Here is a 20,572-nt window from a genome sequence, read left to right on the forward strand (position 1 = left end):
CTTTTGCTTTTCACATGGAAAGAGACTCAAAGGTTGCGCATCCGTCAGAACTATTAATTGCAAGTACCATCCCCTGGCACCGTAATATGTGAATTTCTAACGAGAATGAACAAACAGAATATTCCAAGTACACGCAGGCTGACAGAATGTTTAACCGTACTATGAATTAACCTCCAGCCTTACGCGTTCATTATCAACCATAAATTCGTATGATTTATTAACACTAACTCGCGGAACGGCTAATCTACCGTATTCTAATTCCGTGTGCTCAGTCTCGGAAATCTAATAACTATCCTTGCACTTCCCCGGAGATCCATCCGCCATCAAATTTTAAATTTAATAAGTTTGAGTATGGAATAACTTCGCTGAAGACCAAGCCTGTTATCGCTAAGCAAACGAAATAATAATAAATAGATGTTAAACAAATTTCGAATATTTCTTTCCGTAGCTGGGAATTCTATGATGCGAATTGATTGCATGAAACGTTCCCACTTAAATCGGTTGAATATTAAATATAAATATTGTTAAACACTGTTAAATGTTAATTATATAATATAATATTATTATATAAATATTATATAATTATGTAATATTAATATATAATTATATAATATAATATTAATATTAATTATATAATATTAATATTCGAACTAGAATATCTAATAGTATCATAGAACATTTACAGTATAATATTAATTATTATTACAATTCAAATAAATGTTCTTCAGATCGCAGTTAAATCAAAGAATCAACTTCATCTGCATGTAAGTTCGTCAAAGCGATTTTCATTCAAACGAACGCGATATACTCGAACCTAATTGCTCGAGATGCTATATAAATAATTTTCAAAGACTCGTTGTAGCCAATTCCAGCTATAACACCAAAATCGAACGATTAACCAAAGCTCTCGGGAGCTCGAGTGCCCGCGAAACTATTTCGATCCACGAGTTGAGAGTAACATTTTTCTTTTTTCCTTTAATCTGACGAACAATAAAAGGTCAATAAACATTCAGCGTACCGTGTTCGACTTCGCTGTGTGATCGACGTTTCAATAATCAGAAAGCAAGAACCACCTGCGTGGTTCTTTCCTATAACGGTTGGAAAGGGGAGCACCGTTGGAAAAGCGAAACCGTGAAACGATCGTCGTTGAACGTCAATGACGAGGAAAGATGCCAAAGGCGGGATCGACCGCGAAAATAAACGTTCCAGTTTTAGCGTGTAACAGGTATTGTTTGAACATTGCGCATCGAGGTCAATTAAGCAAGTGGCAACGACGAGACGGGGGCTCCCGCGGCGCCGATGTTTCCCACTGAACCTCCCCCACGTCAGTCGGGATACGTGTGTCGTTTGTCCGTATCATGTGTGTCAGGGTTAAGTCACGCGTGCCAGAACAGGTTACGCGAATTTTCACGGTATGAAAATAGGCGCGCGATCACGCCTATTTTAATTCGACCCTACGTGTTTTCCGGTTTGATAGATCCGGTTTGATTTTGATAGTCTGAGCGCGCGGAGCCGTGGGTCGTCGTTTAATATATGCAAGAAAAATAGAGAAAAGACGATGTTGGCAAAACGGTCGCTTTATCAGAGATTGCAGATTTCTTTCATGACACGAACGTGAACGTGAACGTGAACGGCGAACGGTGTATCTTTTCGAAAGATACGTAATTTCGTAGATGTAGGTAGTTTCATTAAGAATTTAATACGTAATTTTGTAGATGCAGATAGTTTCGTTAAGAATTGTTGTTCGAGATAAGATTCGAGATAAATTCATTGTTATTAACTGAATCCAGTCGATCTATTAATTATTCTATTTTTTTTTTTTTTTTTTATTTTCATTGACGTGATTTGATATTTCGTCCTTCCATTACACTGGGTTGATATTTGATGAAATTTTTTAGATAGAGCCGAGACGAATACTCGGTTTGAAGATCGCGCGGCATAGGTTTTTCATACAAGAGCAATCTCAAACATAGTTGTGGGATTCGATATTTTCGCGATGTTCCGAGGGGATAGAATTCCAGAACAGGCTGTTTCGAGATTGCCTTGCTGTCAGCCATTTTAATTGAAGTCCACTCTCGCGCACGAAAAAATATTTCTCTTTCGGAGGAACTACGCCAGCTGTTATTCTTTATAATTCGTTGCCCCAAAGGGTGGAACATTAATCGCCTTGCCATAACACGCCGTTCTCGTTTCTTTTCCAGGAAAAACCACGTCGAATAATTACAGTTGTTCGAGTCAACAGGTACGTACCGTATTAATAATACACCGTTAACTTGATGTCTCATCTGCGAATATTCGTCAAGCGCCAATTCTTAGCCAAAGAAATTATTAATAAATACATTTTTATTTCATATCCTTCATTCATTTCCACATCAGGATTCACGAAAGGATCACGCCAAATTTCAATTTATCTGCGTGATACGTGCTTCGCAATTTCCTTAAACTCTTGTCGTACTATTGAACGTGGAAACACGCCGATCGATCCACATACTTCGACAAGGTTTCACTGACAAATCATGTGTCAACGGAGAACACATCAGCTACAATTCCCCTTTCCAGTCGATCTACCACACCCATTCGATCTAAACCGTAAACGTTACAACATCGCTATTCAACGCGCGAGATTTCGACGCTCGACACCTGGCTTCGATCTCCCTGGCTCCTCGCAATCGGTCAAGCCTATTCAAAGCGAAAGTGACCCAGTTTTCAAGATCACAATTTCGAGATCGCGCCACGTCAAAGCCGTTTGCACTTCGATTCCATTAAACGCGCGATGCACTCTGTCCTGCATTGCAAATTGCCAACGATAATACGATCGAGCTCCATCGAGATTCGTCGAGTCTCTTCTTTTTTTCTCTCTCTCTCTCTCTCTCCTTTTTTTATTATTTTTTCATCTCCGGCAACGCTCGTGGACTTCGAGCAATTCAACGAACACTCGTTTGGATCGGAAATGATAGAGACCACTACGCGGCCAGTCATCGATGTCAGAGGATATTCCTCTTCCTCGAGTAGAAAGCGTTGACTCGACACGACATCTGATTCTTTCGCGCGTGAATTTGTGAAACTTCTTCTTCAGTTTCCGTGGGAAATAAAAGCTTCGAACTCAAAGTTTTTCTCTTTTTTTTTTTTTATTTTTTATGAAAGGTAGGATTTTTATTGCGAAATGGTTTTGAAATCGTTACGAAATAAAAGAGAACATTGTCTAAATTCGATTCTCCGTTAACGATTGTTTAGGATAATAAAGATTTCGTATATACGCGATTGTTGAACGAAAATCAATGTCATTGCAATTTTCAATCTCTGCTTTGCAGTGTACTGTATTATGATTATCAGTGTTTCGATTACAGATATCCCGATATTTCAGTGTCGATTAAAACAAACAATCGTACACTTTGAAAATTTGACATACACATAGAAAAAGGATTTCGCGGAAAATCTGATCTCTGTGTTTTGTGTCTTCACTATTCCAAATTCCTCGAATTCTGATAATCATCAGAAATAAAAATGTCGGTGATAGTAAATTTTACTAAAATATGCAGAATTAATATTAATTACGTGTACTAAATACTATGTGTTCTTGAGTGAGAGGAGATGTTTAATAAGAGACCCATACCCGTTCCTTTACACAGTGCTCTCTCGTAAGAACGAATTTAGTTTCCGTAAAAGCAAATAGATCTTGCAACTGTCCAAGGTTACAAGGCGCTTGGGACCGAGCTACATTTCGTTTAGAATTCATCGCACTGAACCCATGTCTTAGACCTAGGCTACATACATAAATTCTGACCCTCTTTTCGCGTAACAGTTTCACTGCTCCAAGTAGCTGAAATATACAAATTTTATTCGTGGATGTCAATTATCGTACATAAAAATATAAGAAGAATATTTTTAATCGTTGATAAGAGATATTTACGTTCCATGTATTTTGGATTTTTTTTTACTTCTTTTATTTGGTTCTTATCAAAAATCACTTTATATTTAACAAAAGTTTACAGCATTCTTTTTGAACGAAATAAACCACCTCGAGCATTTTTCAAAACAAAAATATATAAAATATATAAATATGTATATAAATATATAAAATACATAAATATATAAATATATAAAATACATAAATATGTACATATAAATATATAAAATGCATAAATATGTATATATAAATATATAAAATATATAAAATATTATAATCGTTGAAACCTCACTTGCTCTGTTAACATACTCCAAACTGTTGAACATGCGTAATTAGACTAATTAGACTAATTAGACTAAATTGAAGACGAATATATACAAGATACATACGTATTTGTCTATATACGTATATATCAAGATACAGTTCCCAGATTTCGCGCCCCAGTCTCACAAAGTTTGTAAAAACATGAATGTGCACAAACGTCAGCAACAGAGTTCAAGTATGGCAGCAGAGTCTGATGTCCGAGGATTAACATTATCTCGCGAAGCGTTCGACAAAGTGGGGGAAAGAAACAATTATCTTCGCCGAGAAGGTATATCCGAAGGGAAATTCAATTTTATTCTTAAATCTAGGTAAAAGACGGCGGAGAATCGAGCTGCAGAAAATGGCGCTTATCACGATAGCATATAATTCCATCTTTATCATTTAGGAGGATTCATTAAAACAAACTTGCACGATCTCTCCGTTCCTTTTTTAATTAATTCGCCCCGGGATTGCCTCCGTCGTTCCGACGACTGACTGACACAGATACGGATCCACTTTCTGCGAGATCATCCCGCTGCTAACGTGCAGTCGTCGCTCGTAACACGCTCAAGCCACTGGCAAACGCCTGCAGTCACCTTCCAATGGCCTTTCGAGGCCGTGAACACCGTAAATCCTCTCTGGACAATTAACCCCGCGACTAATATCCGCGTACGATCTCGCAAGGGACAATAACGCCCGTTTTTCTTCTGATTAAACTTCCGAGTGTGATAATTTCACTTGAGAACTTCCCGAACTCGTATATCGTCGCTCATTGCATCTCGTTTTGTCGATTTCGCGTCTTTCACGCGAAGAACAAATGAAATTTCGCGAAAAAATTAATACTTAACTGGGACATTTCCAAATTGTCGTTGTTTAAATATCTTCAATAAACACCAAACAATAGCAACAGAGAAGAAGGAATTACACTCGCTCATCTAAAGATTGGGCATACTGAGCTGATACAGGAACATCTAAAAAAGAAAAAAAAAACGATCGCCCACATTCTCCATGAGCGTCGTATCATAGAAGCCCAAAGACGGAGACACGGAACGAATTCAAACATCAAGATGACCTCGCAAGACGACATCCAGAAAGGTATTAAAATACCTCAAAGGTACAAACACCTACTCATACATCTAAAATTACTAAATGTCACCGTCGTCGCTAATGATCTCGTAGCCGATGCGACACGAAATACCATAGAAAGAAGAAAAAAAAAGTATCTTCAAACTTCTCCTATCTAGTGGCATGTATTAGTTTAAATATCTTGGAACAGCGGTTCCCAACCACGAAAATAATATTGGCAATGGTGGAAAACACAAAAAAAAAAAGATATTAAAATAAAAACACAGAAACAATAGAGGTTTGATTTGAAATGTCATTACGTCAATTTGAGTCGTTCGATTGTTTAACTAACCTAAGAAAATTAAAGAAAAAAATATTTTTTGGGGAAAGCAAAAAGGTTGGAAACCGCTGTCTTAGAGAGTACTTCTCTTTCTTGTATATATATATATATATATATATATATATATATACTTTACAATACAATTTCAGTGCGTTCCTCAAACAAATTTTTGATCCGTGGAAAATCTGCTTTCGTTCGTAACGAACGGTCCCTCAAATCGGTTTGTCCATTTAACGAAACTCGATGGTACAAACGCGCTTGATTAATAGAGGAAACTCCGAGGACAAAATAGAAATCATCGAGACGAAGCAATCATCGAGTCCACGATTTATCATTTCGCCCATGAACTTATATTTTCCCAACATTTACGTAAACGACGAATCCTCGCGAATCCTTGCTTGATCTCCGATACTTCTAACACGCTTGTTCGTCACTTCGTGAAAAATATTGAAAAGAACTGTCGTAAGAATATTTTTATTTCAATTTGACTTTAATTTTATGTGTGCAACTTCGAGTGGAATAAGAATTACTGTTATTTAGCGTGTTATTTAGTGTGTTAATATAGAGATAGTTTTTCGTGGAAACGGAATTCACTAACCTTTGAACTCTGACTCTGACTTCTACTCTGACCCACATACGCATTTTCCGAACCATTTACCTTTACACATGCAAATGTTCTCTGTATCTCTCTGTATCTCTCTCTCTCTCTCTCTCTCCCACTCTCTTCCAAAAATTCATAATGAACTCGATAATCGTTGAATTCTGATTAACTCTGGCCCGAATATTTCCATTTTCCACACCGTTTTGCCTTTTAACATTCTTACTTTTTCCTCTCCTCCTTTCCCCCTAAAGTTTGCAATAGTCACGCATTAAATTTCAACTCGCTCTTTAAAAAACGCTCGCAAACGTATTCGCCGCGTTTTTATGCTCGCGTACCTACGTTTCCTTTTTTCTGCTTTTCTAACTTCCCTATCCGTTCCATTACACGAACGGATATTCAGACGCCATAAAAACAAATTGGTTAAGCGAGAATTTTACGAATTAACCGTCAACGTGCTAATAATTCCACGATGGAGATTTTTCTACCTCAGTCTCGTCAGCGACTTCACTGTTTAATCGAACTGTCAAATTTTTTTTCATTCACGCAAAGTCAAAAGCTGAACGTTTCTCCCTGTCGTGGGAAATATTCGCGAAAATCGAGACGCTCCTCGTGTAAATCCTATCGATTTCTCAAGGAGTCAGGAGCACACAACTCTGTTCCCTGATCCCAGCCTTTGATCTCGTTGATCGTGACGGATTCGCGGTAAGCCGATTTCCCTCCCACGGAGCGCAACAATTACCGAAGTTCGGTGGAAAACCAACCCGATTCCCGCCGTGACCGTGAACTGGTATATCCCGTGACAGAGTTAATCATACTTGCGCAAGGACTTCTGTGTCCCTCGTTTTGTGCCCCGTTATTGGCGATGTAACGCGACGATGCACGACGTCCGACTGGAACGATTTCGATCCAGGAAGGCAAGGAAGCGGCCACGAAAAGCTCGATAACCCGCGGTCAAGGCCACTGCGTCGATCGCACGACAAACTGTATCATCGTCCCGGGAATACGTTTAACTACTCGCTGTCGAGCGCGATACACGATGCGAGATATTATCGACGTAAATATATTACCAGTCAAACGTCACCACGCGTCTCCTGGAAGAGCAAACGGAGAAAGTCAAAGGATGGGAAGAAGATTACTAACGCTGCGTCAATAACGAAGAACAATTTTAACAACTGCAAGTTGCTATTCGCATATTCTGTTGATCCAATCGTAACTACATGCATACGTAAGTCATTGATTGATTTTGAAAACTCGGAGAAAGAATCTATTTAAAATATTAATCTGACATACATATACTGATTAATTGGTCGTTGATAAACAGATCTGACAAATCTGCACGGATGCAGAAAATTACAGTCTGAGGGGACATCGTGCTTAAATCTAACAGCTCGGATTTCCTCTTTTTTATAATTTGCTGATAATTATAATGAACGTATACATTTGGTGTTGTATGATGCGATGTATGATAGTATAATATCTGAACAGAGAGCCTAGAGTGAAAGCTATAATAACGATGTAAGAAAAACGAAAGAATTTCAGAAGAAATTTTTGAAGACACATTTCTTAAACGAGTAAATTAACGGTCAGTAATTCACATAAACTAGGCTTCTCATTGCTCTTTACGAAAGTTTAAAAAAATGGTCATATCATTTTTCACTATGTATCATTATCTCTTGTATAGTATACTTGCTTTAAATTTAAACGACATTGCATGCATATTAGAAAGGTATAATCAACAAAATAAATTTGAATGATTATTTCCAATGCTGAAGTAATGCTTCGTAAATAAATTGCTGATAGATGATGCAAAAAAAATTTTCGAGAGCAAAGGATTGAAATAGTAATTGAAGTATGTTGCGCATGTAAACAAGAAGAAAGTACCTGACTTTTTTTTCTTCTGGTAAATATCCGAGTATTTATTTATGGTGTGTGTAAAAAAGGTAATTCACCTAACTCGTTCACTCTAAACATCCAATAAAATGTTCCTCGCGTGAAAATATATTGTAAACAAAGGTCACGCAATGCCAAAGTTATACCAATCACTCATTTGATCCCTTCATTTGGTGATATCATTTTTTATCCAGACACGAAGGTTACCTTACGTCTTTTCATCCTTCAATTCGTTTGAAAATCGAACGCTGCGTAAAAGTTGTATACCGCGCACGAAAAATTATTGAGACATTTTTCAAATAAACGGGGCACAATGTTTGAAGGGAAAGAAAAATACGTTCAAAACAACGTGCTGATGTTTTATTGATGCTCGAATAAGGTGACGGTAAAAAAAAAAAAAAAAAGGAAGCATTATTCCATCGGGATACAAAGTGCTGTTACAACATTTTACACCGAATGAAACAGAACTGCTAGATGTATAACATTATTTCTTTCTGAATAAAACAACGAGTCTTGCGAGTTACTGGAATGCCGTGAGAAGAGGAGCAAAGTTTAGTAATTTTTAATGAAGCAGAAAGTTGTAAAAAAAAACCGGCATGTCGGGGATCAATAATAATGCACAGTGCATTCCGCTACTGCGGATAAATGGAACGAGACAATATTTTACGTGTGAAAATTATATCTGGAAAGTTAAATCATTGGCTGAAGGACCAATATCCAATACACTTTGCATTCCACTATCTCGATTAACGTTTGGTTGAAACGAGAGACAGAGAAATCAATCTTCCTAATTGCATAAAGACAATTAATGCGTTTTATGCACAAATGGGGGAGAATTTTATCTCATTTGACATTCTAGGAATGCACGTGCCATCAGTCCAGAATGGAAATATATTTCAAACTTTGTTTCTTCGAAAAAAGATTTCACTGGAATTTTAGAGAGAATGAAATTGCTGAATGAAAAACCTTTAATAAAACTCATAATACAGTTTGGCAACTGCTTGCATGAAATTTACTGTACGAAGCTACATGGCGAAAAAATGCGAGTATCAAAAGGAAGATAGATACCACGAATTTTGTTTCAAAGTTCAAAGTCCAGGAAATCCACGACTGGAGAGCAAAGATATTTAAAGATCTAGTCGGCTAATTTCTTCGAGGGGCACATAAATGCTATATAAAACACTGTGGAAGAAAGGCGTCGCTGTTTGCTAAACGGGGAAACGGCTCGTTGATAATCGCTATCCGTCAAAATTAAAATGAAAAATAAAAATAGAGTTTGCGGAATGAGATACTGCCAGGGGTGATTTGAAACGGTGCCAGAACTATGATGTTTCTTGCACAACGATCGGCCGACGGAACAAGTGGCACATTCATGGAAGAAATACGTCCGTGCAGATGTGGAATTATTTTACTACTCTCTTTCTCTCTCACCCTCTCTTTGTGTAATAAAACAAATTTCTCATTTTCCAAGTATGAAAATACCGGAACACGAACGTGCAAACAATCGATAACGGCGATCCTAACTTTACTCCTCGCTCGAGCTACGAACGTTAATAATTCCAAATTAAAATGCTGTTTCCCTTAGAGGATCGGCTGCTTCCGCGGCGAATAATAGACTAATAACGTGAACAAAGAAGACTTTATTACTTGCAATACACTGTATTAACATTTCAATCGGATCTTAAAGAATGTCAGAGTTTAACTGACACAGTGAGATAGTATTTCCCGAGCTACACCGTCTTAAAATTCAATCACGAAGTTCGCGCAGAATAATCAAACTTGCACGCCGTGAATGAACTACTGATTGTTACATGCAAAAGTATAAAGCAATATAAGCAAAATCTAAGGTAATAAATCTCGTAGATGAAATAAATCTTAAATTCGAGTTGAATATCTGAATGAAGATCTGCAGTTTAACAATGACAGAGGTATGAATTAAATAACGTGGAGAATAATTCTGTAACAATTCTGTGACAAACCGACTTGCGTGTAACAATCGATCTTTCGTGTCGCTGTGACAGGAAAATATCGCATCAAACAAAAAAAGGATTAAACTTGTCCGATAGAGTCGTAGTATTTCTCTTGAATCCAAAGAATTGCATCGTATTATGTTTTATTTCTTCCGCTGCTCTTCACGCCAATATAACGATATCAATCTTCATTAACACGTTAAGCCTACCAGGAAACAAGAAGATGAAGGTATTAGAGACGAAAGGTCGATCGATGTTATCAGTCTCAAGTCAGGCTTATTGGTATCAATCCAAAAACCAGTTTTTGAACTAAAAAACCCGTTCATCCACTCTGTGTGTGTTTTCTCTTCTTTTACGCGTTTACATTCGAACGCTGTCTCTTCTTGTGCAAATGTCAAGGTTCTCGCATTGAAACTTAATTATCCGACGGATCTATTGAATCCCTATATCGTGTTCGTCCTGGCATTCGACACTCTCGCGCCGTGATCCTCCGTTGAAACCTTCAATGGAGAATTCGGCTCGTCGATCAAAGTTCCGATCGTTCTTGAACTCGCTCGAAAACTTTCTATTTCCGATGTCGTCGCCAAGTCTGGCCTGATCAGCGTGATAAATTGATAAAATTTACGGAAAGTGATTACTGGCCTGCTAAACGAACGAGGTTACGTTATCCTCGCGAAGAAATACATTTTGGAAATTTAATTGCCGAAAATTTTATACATCGAAATCAGTCACAGACTTTCGCGTTTACCAATTAAATTTGCCAATTCTGTCTACGAATATATCTCAAGCTTTAAGCCTTTTTTCTTTAGTTTTCAATATATAATAGAAGAATTTGAAATTTTGATGACAAAATAAATCTCGAAATTACCTAGAGGTAAGATTGAAATTAAATTAAAAATTTACGAGATGAGAACTTGTCGATTGGTTAATATTAATATTAATATTAATAGAATATTATCTATTAATTTAGTAATAATTAATAATTAATAATTAATATTAATATTAATAGAAAATCTATTGGCAATTTGTAAATTTCACTAAGAACGTTAGTCCAATTGTAAATGCGATAGATCCTGGTCATTAATCGAGAGAAAGATAAGTACATATCGAACACGCGTGAGCGATGAGAATCTTTATTTTCTGAAACAACAGAAAAACGATGTATTGATTACATCGACGTACGACAAATATCAGAACACCATAATCTACTACTACTCGAAAGGACATCCACTACGAATCCAGGTCTTGCTGCGTAGGCGAGACGTCGTACATCACCTCTGTATATATATATGTGTGTGTGTGTATGTATCATTCTTCACCGATCGTTGCCATTCTTAATCTCGGCTCGACAGAGTTCATAGCGTACTGCTTACGTACGAAACTTTCTCATAAAGAAATGAAACACGAGAGATAAGGAAAACTTAATGAACTTACTTAATGGAAGAGAGATTCATTACGCTTCTAGCAGTAAGATTATCAGATCTCTTGGAACATAAATTTTTTGGGTTGAATGAACGCAAAACGAATGTTCCTTTACTCTGTTTATCCATCTCTAAAGTAATTATAAAAATTTGTAAGAACTATATTTGAAACTGAAATTTCAAGTATTTAAATACAAATTAAAAGCCTCGTGAATCCTTCGTGTTAGTTTTAAACTTTGATTTAGGAGAAATTTACGAAGAAAGAAGTTCTCTGAAGATAAATATTAAAATTTTATGTCAATAAACTACGAACGGACTATGCATTTTAATTTAAAGACGTAGAAATGCAGATAACAAGTAAAAAAATGTTTTTAGTTTGTAAAGATATAAACTTACAGAAGCATCCAGCAATCTAATTGGAGAGACTAGCAGACGCTATCAGACCGAAGGAATTCTAATTGATCCACCTTGATCCTGTAAATAGTTTTCTCTCTGATCCTAGTATTACTAATCGCCACTGTTTATCACAGAAGTGACACAGAAATCCCTGCTCTATATAGATACGCACACGTAATTAGAATGGTATCTCATTGTGATATCATGTAATTGAACAACCCAGTTACGTGAATGATGACCTATTTTAATCTATAAATAGGATTCACCTCAGAGGGTACCATTTAGACTAAAAAAACGTGCGAGAGATGAGGTAGTTTGTTGCGGTTCAGAAAATTTCTGTAGAAAACAATTGGCGTAGAGAGATATCGATCATTTTGCCAAGTACAACGAAACAAGAGACAATGAGACGAATTCAACGATGTTCTACATTGTTATACTTCGTTAAATAACTGAAACAATTGAAAATGGGTCTCTATTTGACAGCCTTTAAATTTTTTACCGTTGTTTAATTTCAATTACGTTTCGTACAATTTAATTATTAATCACCATTGAAAGTTCAAATATTGTTAATTCCACGTGAATCTACGTGAATTATATTTTCTTAAATATATATATATATACGGAGGATACAAAAGAACGTGATTTCCTGTTTCACTTATTCTTTCTTATTCTTTCAAAATGAGACGAAATCAAACAGACTCTCGAATATTATTTTTAATCAATCCTAAAGTATCATTTCCAAGAAAACGAAATCACCGAGAGTTTGCTGTAAAAAAGCATAACTAATTCACCGAATCGATACCAGCTCGCAGAAGGGAGGGAGAAATTCTGATAACTGTACCTTTACCATACCCGAACACCATCTATATATTAAAATAGGTCAGCTCGCGTAATCCAAATGCAAATACCCGTAGGTTCGACCGAAACGTCTCGCCATTATTTTTTATTCAAAACCTAAACTCTCCTTTACCTTCGCCGTGACCAGAGTAATTTCTTCCAACGAGAGACAGCCACTGGAATATTCCAGCCTTCAGCCAAATACACCTCGTATATACTCCGTTTGCTCTAAAACGAAAGTAATCAATTTACGGGTACGGGTAATAATCGCGGAGGTGGCTGAATCGTGCCGTGATCCGTAGCGTGATCCGTATCGAGAGTTAATTTCAGCGAGGCGGCCTGTCGATCAAAACCATCGGCACGAGAAGCTGACGCAATTATCATGAGACGCGTTCGAACGATTAGGAAAGCCCCCGAAAATTGAGTAGTCCCGGCCACGTGGGCCGGGGATCCGTGTTTCACGTACACGAGGAGATCGGTGATCCGCAATTAGGCGGAGGACACCACGATACGGGTTAGATTATAGTCATCGATCGACTCGTCATAACGTATACCCCGATTACGGTTAAGTGATTTGCATTAACGCCGAGTATCGTTATAACCTGCTCGTTTCTCTTCGTTTTTCTGCTTGCCTGCTTGAAAGTATTCAAAGTCTTTCCAACTCTTTTGCAAAAATTTTTTCCAAGCAATTGAACGGAGGTAGAGATATTTAATTCGAAAGGGAAGACTGGGGATTGTTAAACGTGTCGAAATAGTGGATTCTGGATTCTCTGCTTTATTTTAGAGAGGAATTTTATAGTCATCTGTATCTATGTCGGTATTATCTGTAATTTATATTTATTTATTATTGATTCCTATTTATTTTTATTATCTGTAATTTATATATATATAAACATACATTGTCTTTAAAGCACACGTCAGCAAGCTGTTATATTAAAATCCAACAGTATTACGGAAAGATGTAAATAAAGTAATTTACATATCGTTTCATCGATACGTGTTTTATAAAAATAAAAAGGAAAAGGATTTTTATCATTTACAGAATGAATCCTCCGGGGCTTATAAAATTTACACGGGAGAGAGAAAAAATATTAAATAAATTTCTGGAATTTCATTTTACTGCGCAATGTTAAAAGATCAACGAAAAAAGGAACTTTCGAACGGAACGAAACAAATGAAGAAAAATTCCCTTAATTCCACGGTGTACAATAGATATATACCTATTGCACTTCCTGCGTGAATATTTGGAGAGCAAGGTAAATTTTTAGGTGAATAAATTTCGTCGATGAAACCGCTTTTTTATTAGATACTCCTTGGCCGCCACCGTCAAGCGGCTAAGATTTGTATAAATTTAAAATTTAAAGCAGAAAGTGAACACATCGATGAATAATGCATGCGAAAAATACACCATTACTAAACGGCGAGGTTATCGATCTGAAGAAACTGTGGATTTACAAAGCAATTGTAAAATATGGTTAAAACAAAGAAAGAAAAAAAAAAAGGATTGCATATTGCTTGAAATTTGCACGAGTGTGCACAATAATAAACGAGAGGAGATTAAGATTATTCAGAATTCCAAATTAGCTTACGAGGAGTATATTTTTGATAGCTTACGAAGTGAATGAATGGCAACTTTTAACATGGTGTCGCGACTAGTGTTATCAAGCCGTCATTTTTAGATACCGCGATATCATGCACAAGCAACCTGCCAGGCAAGAGATAAATTGTTATTACAGTCTCTCTCAATTATTTCGCCTAATTTCCAACAAAGAACGAAAAAAAAATTCGATTAACTTAGATACTGAAGAAAACGAAGGGGAAGCATTCAAAATTTGACAATAAAGTAAGTTTCGTTTTATCATCAATGAGATGATGTGACATTAAACTTCCAAACTGTGGTTTACAAGATATTTTGAATTATTATTATTTATCGTGATCTGTACATAACAAAAAATATTACACTCGGAAAGTTATTGGAAGAAATTCATTTTAAACGAGAAATCGTCGAGAAATTGAGTTTGATTAATTGAGTTTCGCGAACAATTTTCTGTACGATCTAACATTTTCGCGCGCATCCGGATAATTGACTCTTTGTTTCGGTAACCTCTATCTTCATCCGATAAATTTTTGACGAACGACGAGCGATAAACAACGAGGCCTGCCCAGCTGATCCAAAAGCGACTTAGAACGGATCGATAATAAATAACTCACTAATAATAAACAGCAAAATATAGTTCAGTCTCGTGTAACTAAGTCCGTGTTTACGCTGAATTCTAATTTATCGGTGGCTGATTCATAGCCTCTATCGAGCAACGTGCACGGACTTCCAAGGATCCATTACCGGATATCGAGATTAAACGAAGCGGTATCCTTGCCGGGTAAGACATTATCATCCGCGTAATTGAATAAAATATTCGTCTCGTTAAACGCGGTAATAATTAACGAAAGAAATTTACATTTCCCTAGCGCGACGAGAATAAACACAGAAACACGATTTTACTTTGTTAATATCGTCTTAACGTTAATTGGAGTATTAGCACTCTCGTGTTCTACAGCTAATAATCTCCAACGTCAGCCGAAGGTCATCCATTTCCGGACTCCAATTTAAAACTAATCTTTATAATGCAGCTTCCGTCAGAGAATTTATTATCCAACCCGACATCAGCTTCTCTGTTACGAGGTTAGACTTTACCCTCCGATTCATCCTATTATACGTAGATGGCTCTATAATCTCCCGGATATTTTCTAATCAATCACGATCCATCGTGCACTAGCGGGGACTCAGGGCGAAAAATATTCCCACGGCTCTAGATACCTGACGAAAGTGACGAAGAGTAACGAATTTAGAAAGGAAGTTTCTTTGTCGCGCTGCACGAAAGAGGTATATACTTAATCTTGAACAACAAGTTCCAAAGTTTCATGATTTTCCTTTGAACCCTCGTGTTCGCGTTGCTCGTTAGAGAAATTCCAGCATCAGATCCCGATCGGCATCGAACTGCGAAATTATTTGAAGAAGCTTGTTTACGAGGCAACAGAAGGATTATTCAATCCACCCCCGCACGATTCATGAAGAAGAATAACAATCGATCGTGCCGTGACGTGCCTTCCACCCCGCGGTCCAATCTGTCCATCAGTAGGTTCTTTCATTCCTGCGACAAGGTCCGTGCGAAAACACGAAGGGAGAAAAACGAATAGGTATTCGATCGTTCATGCGCGTTCTTGACCTTGTTTTTACAACCGGGTTCGTCCATCAATTCTCCACCTGTCAATTTCCCTGTTATTCGAAAGGGAAAAATAAACTCGGCACGAAGGATTCATTATTAAGAAGTATCATCATATATAATCTTTAATTTTTGGTTGTTTATTAAAAATGTTGTAATTGGATATAATGTAATAATCGATATATTTGAGTATATAATGTTTAATTTTTGGACGTAATTAATGGTGTTAAAACTTAAATTGTAAATTCAACATTGGAAGAGGAGATTTTTAATACCATTTTTAATAACATTGAATATGATACAGTTTTAATATAACAAATCCTAAAATTCTGCAATCTCTGTTTAAGTCAATATTTACCACGGAACAATAATTTTTCATCTGTGAAAGCAAGTATCGATCTATTGAGACTCTCTTCGAACACTTTAATGTTTCCAAACGAGAGGATGTGTCTGACAATCGAGAAGGGGGGAGAAACAAAACAAAAAAAAATTGAGAAACAGATGAGAAAACTGGTAATGCGAAGAAGGTAATGCTCGTCTCGTGTTCGCGGTAGTAAACGTAGCGAAAATTACGTCGGAGAAAGGCCGATGTTTTGCTAGGAATCAACATTGCGTGAACGACGTCGGCGTCGAGGGAAAGATCGCCGCGATAGGAGACACGCGTCCTCGTTAACGCTCGTGTTCTTCTCGCGGCGGCCACGCTAATCGCCCCGTCGATCCCGCGAACCGTGTTGACTTTGTTGATTAATTGAATTTCTCTGCTCTCCGACGAGCCTTCCAACGTGCGCCGACCAAGCTCAAGGTCCCGTTACGATGGAATGAAAATAATTCTTCGTCTCGCCTTGGGCGCTGTGGTTCTTCCTTGAATTCCCCGGCTACTCTCCATCGATTGATAGAGAAATATGAAAACGGGATTCCGGCAGACACGAGAGTGAAATTCGACGGAAGAAGATAAATATTGGAGAAACGGAATGAATTGTAGTTAGCTCATAATGGAGCGATTTGGCGACCAGTGGGTAGCTTAGATGGGGATCAAGGGAGCTTAGATGAATGACGGGTGATTTGATGGGCAAGTAAATCTTAGGATTATGGGAGATTCGAAGAGTTCCCTCCCCTGGGACGATTGCAACGAAGAATTGTATTTCCTCTAAAAACACGTTGACACATATCAGAAGGGATGTTTGCTGCTTTAAAGAGTTTACTTTCATAGAGAGATAAATATGTTGGGGTAGTTCATACGTTTCAATAAAAAAATTGTGTTTTCAAAGATGATACGCTTCTGATTTAAGAGAAATACCAAGGTTACTCGAGCATGAAGAAATGGAAGAGAAAACGGGGAAAGGAGAGAGTCCTTAAGAAGAGACTCTATACCTCGCTGTGTATTCAAAGAATTAACATTAACGATGAATCAATGCGACTCTGATTCTCGTAGACACAAGGTTCTCTTGCTTTTCTTTCAAATAAAAGAGTTCTCTCTTACTGATTCGTAGTCACCGTCTGTGATAAATTCCAATTTGGTCTGTTGACTTTGATTTGTATTAATATATAAATATGATATTACTGTAAATTAACCGTCATGATATTATAAATCAATGTACAAAAAGAAATTCATTTTATTTTTCTCAGATGAAATTTGCTTATATCTCGATTTTTAAAAAAAATCTCTAACTTTCATCTGCTCTTCATCAAACGATTTAATTCCTATTAAACGATTTTGGTAATAATAAATTGACAAAGGAACAATATACTCAGCTCATTTTAAAAATTTCTATTTCCTAAAAATTCCAACTCTAAATATTCCGAAGATGTTCAACTTCTTCTCTTCAAGTTTCGCAAAAATTGGATTTATTAACGAATGATTCAGTCAATAGAGCGGAACGATGTTTTCATTTTTGGTTTCGACAAATTCGTCCCGCGACCTTGTATCACCGCCGAGCATGAATGTAAAATCCAATGAGATGCATTTCGTAGTAATGCGGGTTGCGTAAAGTCGATGAATTATTGTTCTGTAATAACGTGACGCAATAGCACGTGGACCTTCAAAAACACGCTTCAGGGGCGGTTTCATGCGACACACGCGAAAGCCTATGGAATTCCTCGTGAAATCCTTCGAAATACAGCGTCACGTTTTACGTCACACTTGATGGAACGAATGGATGCGATAACAGGAAACCAGACATTCTCGAGAAGGACTGTAAAACAGGAATTTATAGAGTCTCAGCGCAAACAGACGTATTTGTACTCTTCCTACAACCGGATTTGCCTTGTTTCCCTATCATAAAACGTTTATTTATCACGTCTACTTCTGCGTCACTTGTACTTGTACAATTTCGATTTTAATACTGAAAACATCAAAGTTTTTCTTTCTTAGTTGTTACTGTTTAAGTTTTTTTTAGAGAGATTATCAATTAGTCCGAATGTGCCTATCACACTTTTGAAAGTGCGCATAATTGGAAAATATCTTTTTGCAATTCTTTGAAAGAATGTTCTCACGGAAGAATTGCTGGGAAAATCAGTTAACGATAACAACAAATTTTATTTTATATAATATAATATAATATAATATTTTATATAATATGATATAATATAATATTTTATATAATATAATATAATATAATATAATATAATATAATATTTTATATAATATAATATAATATAATAATATCGGGAAATTTATATAATATAATATTATATAATATCGGGAATTGAAACTTTTGAAACTCTCGAAATGAATGAATATGAATATATAATGAATATATTCGACGAATGACGAATGTCCCAGAAATTGAAAAAGAGAAATTAATTTTTCACTTAAATTCTACTCCTATTTGATTGTTAAAATACATAAAAAAAAAAAAAAATAAGTCAAATAAAGTCGCTCGAAACGATATCGTATAAAGTGACTGTACTAATTCACTAAAATTCAGAGCCGGCTAACTGGCGGCTCGCGAGCCTTTGTCCCTACTTTTCTGATCGCTAACGTTAGCCCCTCCACTGCATCTCTCCACTTGCTCAGTAGGGAAATCAACAGACTGACAGAGTGGGTCTCATGTATGAGGCGAGGAAATTTCACTGTAGTGGAGGGGATCGATGTAGTGGAGGGAGTAACAGTAGTAAACAGGAAAGTAGGGGCAAGGGCCGCCAGTTAGCCAGCCCTGAATGAATCCTATCGCCCCGATAAAAATCTCCAAAAGCTTTTACGCGACGATAAGGTAGCTCAAGGAATCGAGTATGTCCATGAATAGTGTCCATCGTTCGATTTTCACTCTTTGTTATAAAATGAAGACACGCAACAGAAGTGGAAGATTCCATTGGAACGTTCCTCGAACCGTGAACAAGCTTCCACGAAAATTGACTGAAACGAGGTGTAGGAAGGGAGGGAATCAAGAATATATGGTAGCAAGAGAAAGATTACCTCTCATACAAATCCCTGATGAACCGAGGGCCGGTGTTGAAATAAAAGCATACGTCGACGACGTCCGATCCACACCGGAGTGGTTGACCAGAGTCACGTACTTACTTGAGATTCTGTAGCAGGTCCTCTCGGTGTCGACTCGAGCCAGGGAGCTGGCGAACGTGCTGTTATAAGTGAGCGCTCAAATAAAGGGAGAAGAAATAAAGAAGATCACCCGCAAGAGCAGCATCTGGCATAGACCGAAGTTTCTTGGCAACGCGACGCTTCAAGACAACAAAAAAACCAGACGTGTAGTGCGAGTTGCACGTGTTCCTTGATCAAACTCATGCTCGATAATTTCAACGCTCGATACGATCAACAGTAACGCGTAAACGATAAACACTAGGAACACACTGAGCCAGACGAAATAATGAAACGATATTGTTTTAGAATGTTGCTTTCGGTGATTTTGGGGCGAAGCAAACTGTGTCGTGGAACATGTACCAACAGACGACTTCGACGTTGTTTAAGATTTGTGTATCTTCGGTCTTTAGACCTGCTATCGTGTCTGTGTCGTGGTTGATGAGTCTTTTGAAGCCTTCGGGCGTAAACAAGAAACAGACAGTTTATTTTATACGACCGTGAGGTTGTGATACTTTCCAAAGTCTTCGATGAAAACCGAATCCACTGTTTTCAACCTTTTGTTACCAATTTTGGTGACCCAGGCTTGAATGGCACACATGTATTTAAAATCAAAATGAAAGTGATGGGTAGACAAGATTCAAACACCTTTTATTTTTATTTTTACTGTGGATTCAACAGTGAGTTGTTTGATTGATTTTCCAAGGCAAGTCGACGATTAAAATTTTTAAAATAAATAATTAAAGCAGCATTAAAAAGGGCGACCAATTGAGAAGAGAAGAAACGGAACGCTGGGAATGAAGTCGTTTGAAACGAGTTCGCAAGTTTTCATTTCAGAGTCTGTTAACAGAATTAACTAGATAATGAAACGATTCGAGAATTTACTGTGCCTTCCTCTCTGTGAATTAACGAAAATTTTCCCATAAATTTCCCGTTCTCTAGTCTTCGCTTCGAACCCGAGTGGCTGACGTTGAAAGCGTGGCTGAAAAATGATCGCGGCAAGGTCACTCCCTTGGCAATGAAACCAACAGCTTTGTTGCGAGCTAGCAACAACGAAGATTACTCCGTTCAGGTGATTTATCACGA

The 20,572-nt window shown here is 37.2% G+C and overlaps 1 protein-coding gene across 1 annotated transcript in view; it reads left to right on the forward strand.

Moving 5' to 3' along the window:
- Positions 1-2,187: 2,187 nt before the first annotated feature.
- Positions 2,188-20,572, forward strand: part of LOC122538392 — a 56,273-nt gene continuing 37,888 nt past the window's right edge. Inside the window, exon 1 of the mRNA XM_043672422.1 lies at positions 2,188-2,242. The gene's annotated coding sequence lies outside the window, so the exon portion shown is untranslated. The remainder of the gene's footprint in view (positions 2,243-20,572) is intronic.

This window comes from Frieseomelitta varia, unplaced genomic scaffold (assembly GCF_011392965.1).
Source record: "Frieseomelitta varia isolate USP_RPSP 00005682 unplaced genomic scaffold, Fvar_1.2 scaffold_990, whole genome shotgun sequence".
In the NCBI taxonomy this organism is placed as follows: domain Eukaryota; kingdom Metazoa; phylum Arthropoda; class Insecta; order Hymenoptera; family Apidae; genus Frieseomelitta; species Frieseomelitta varia.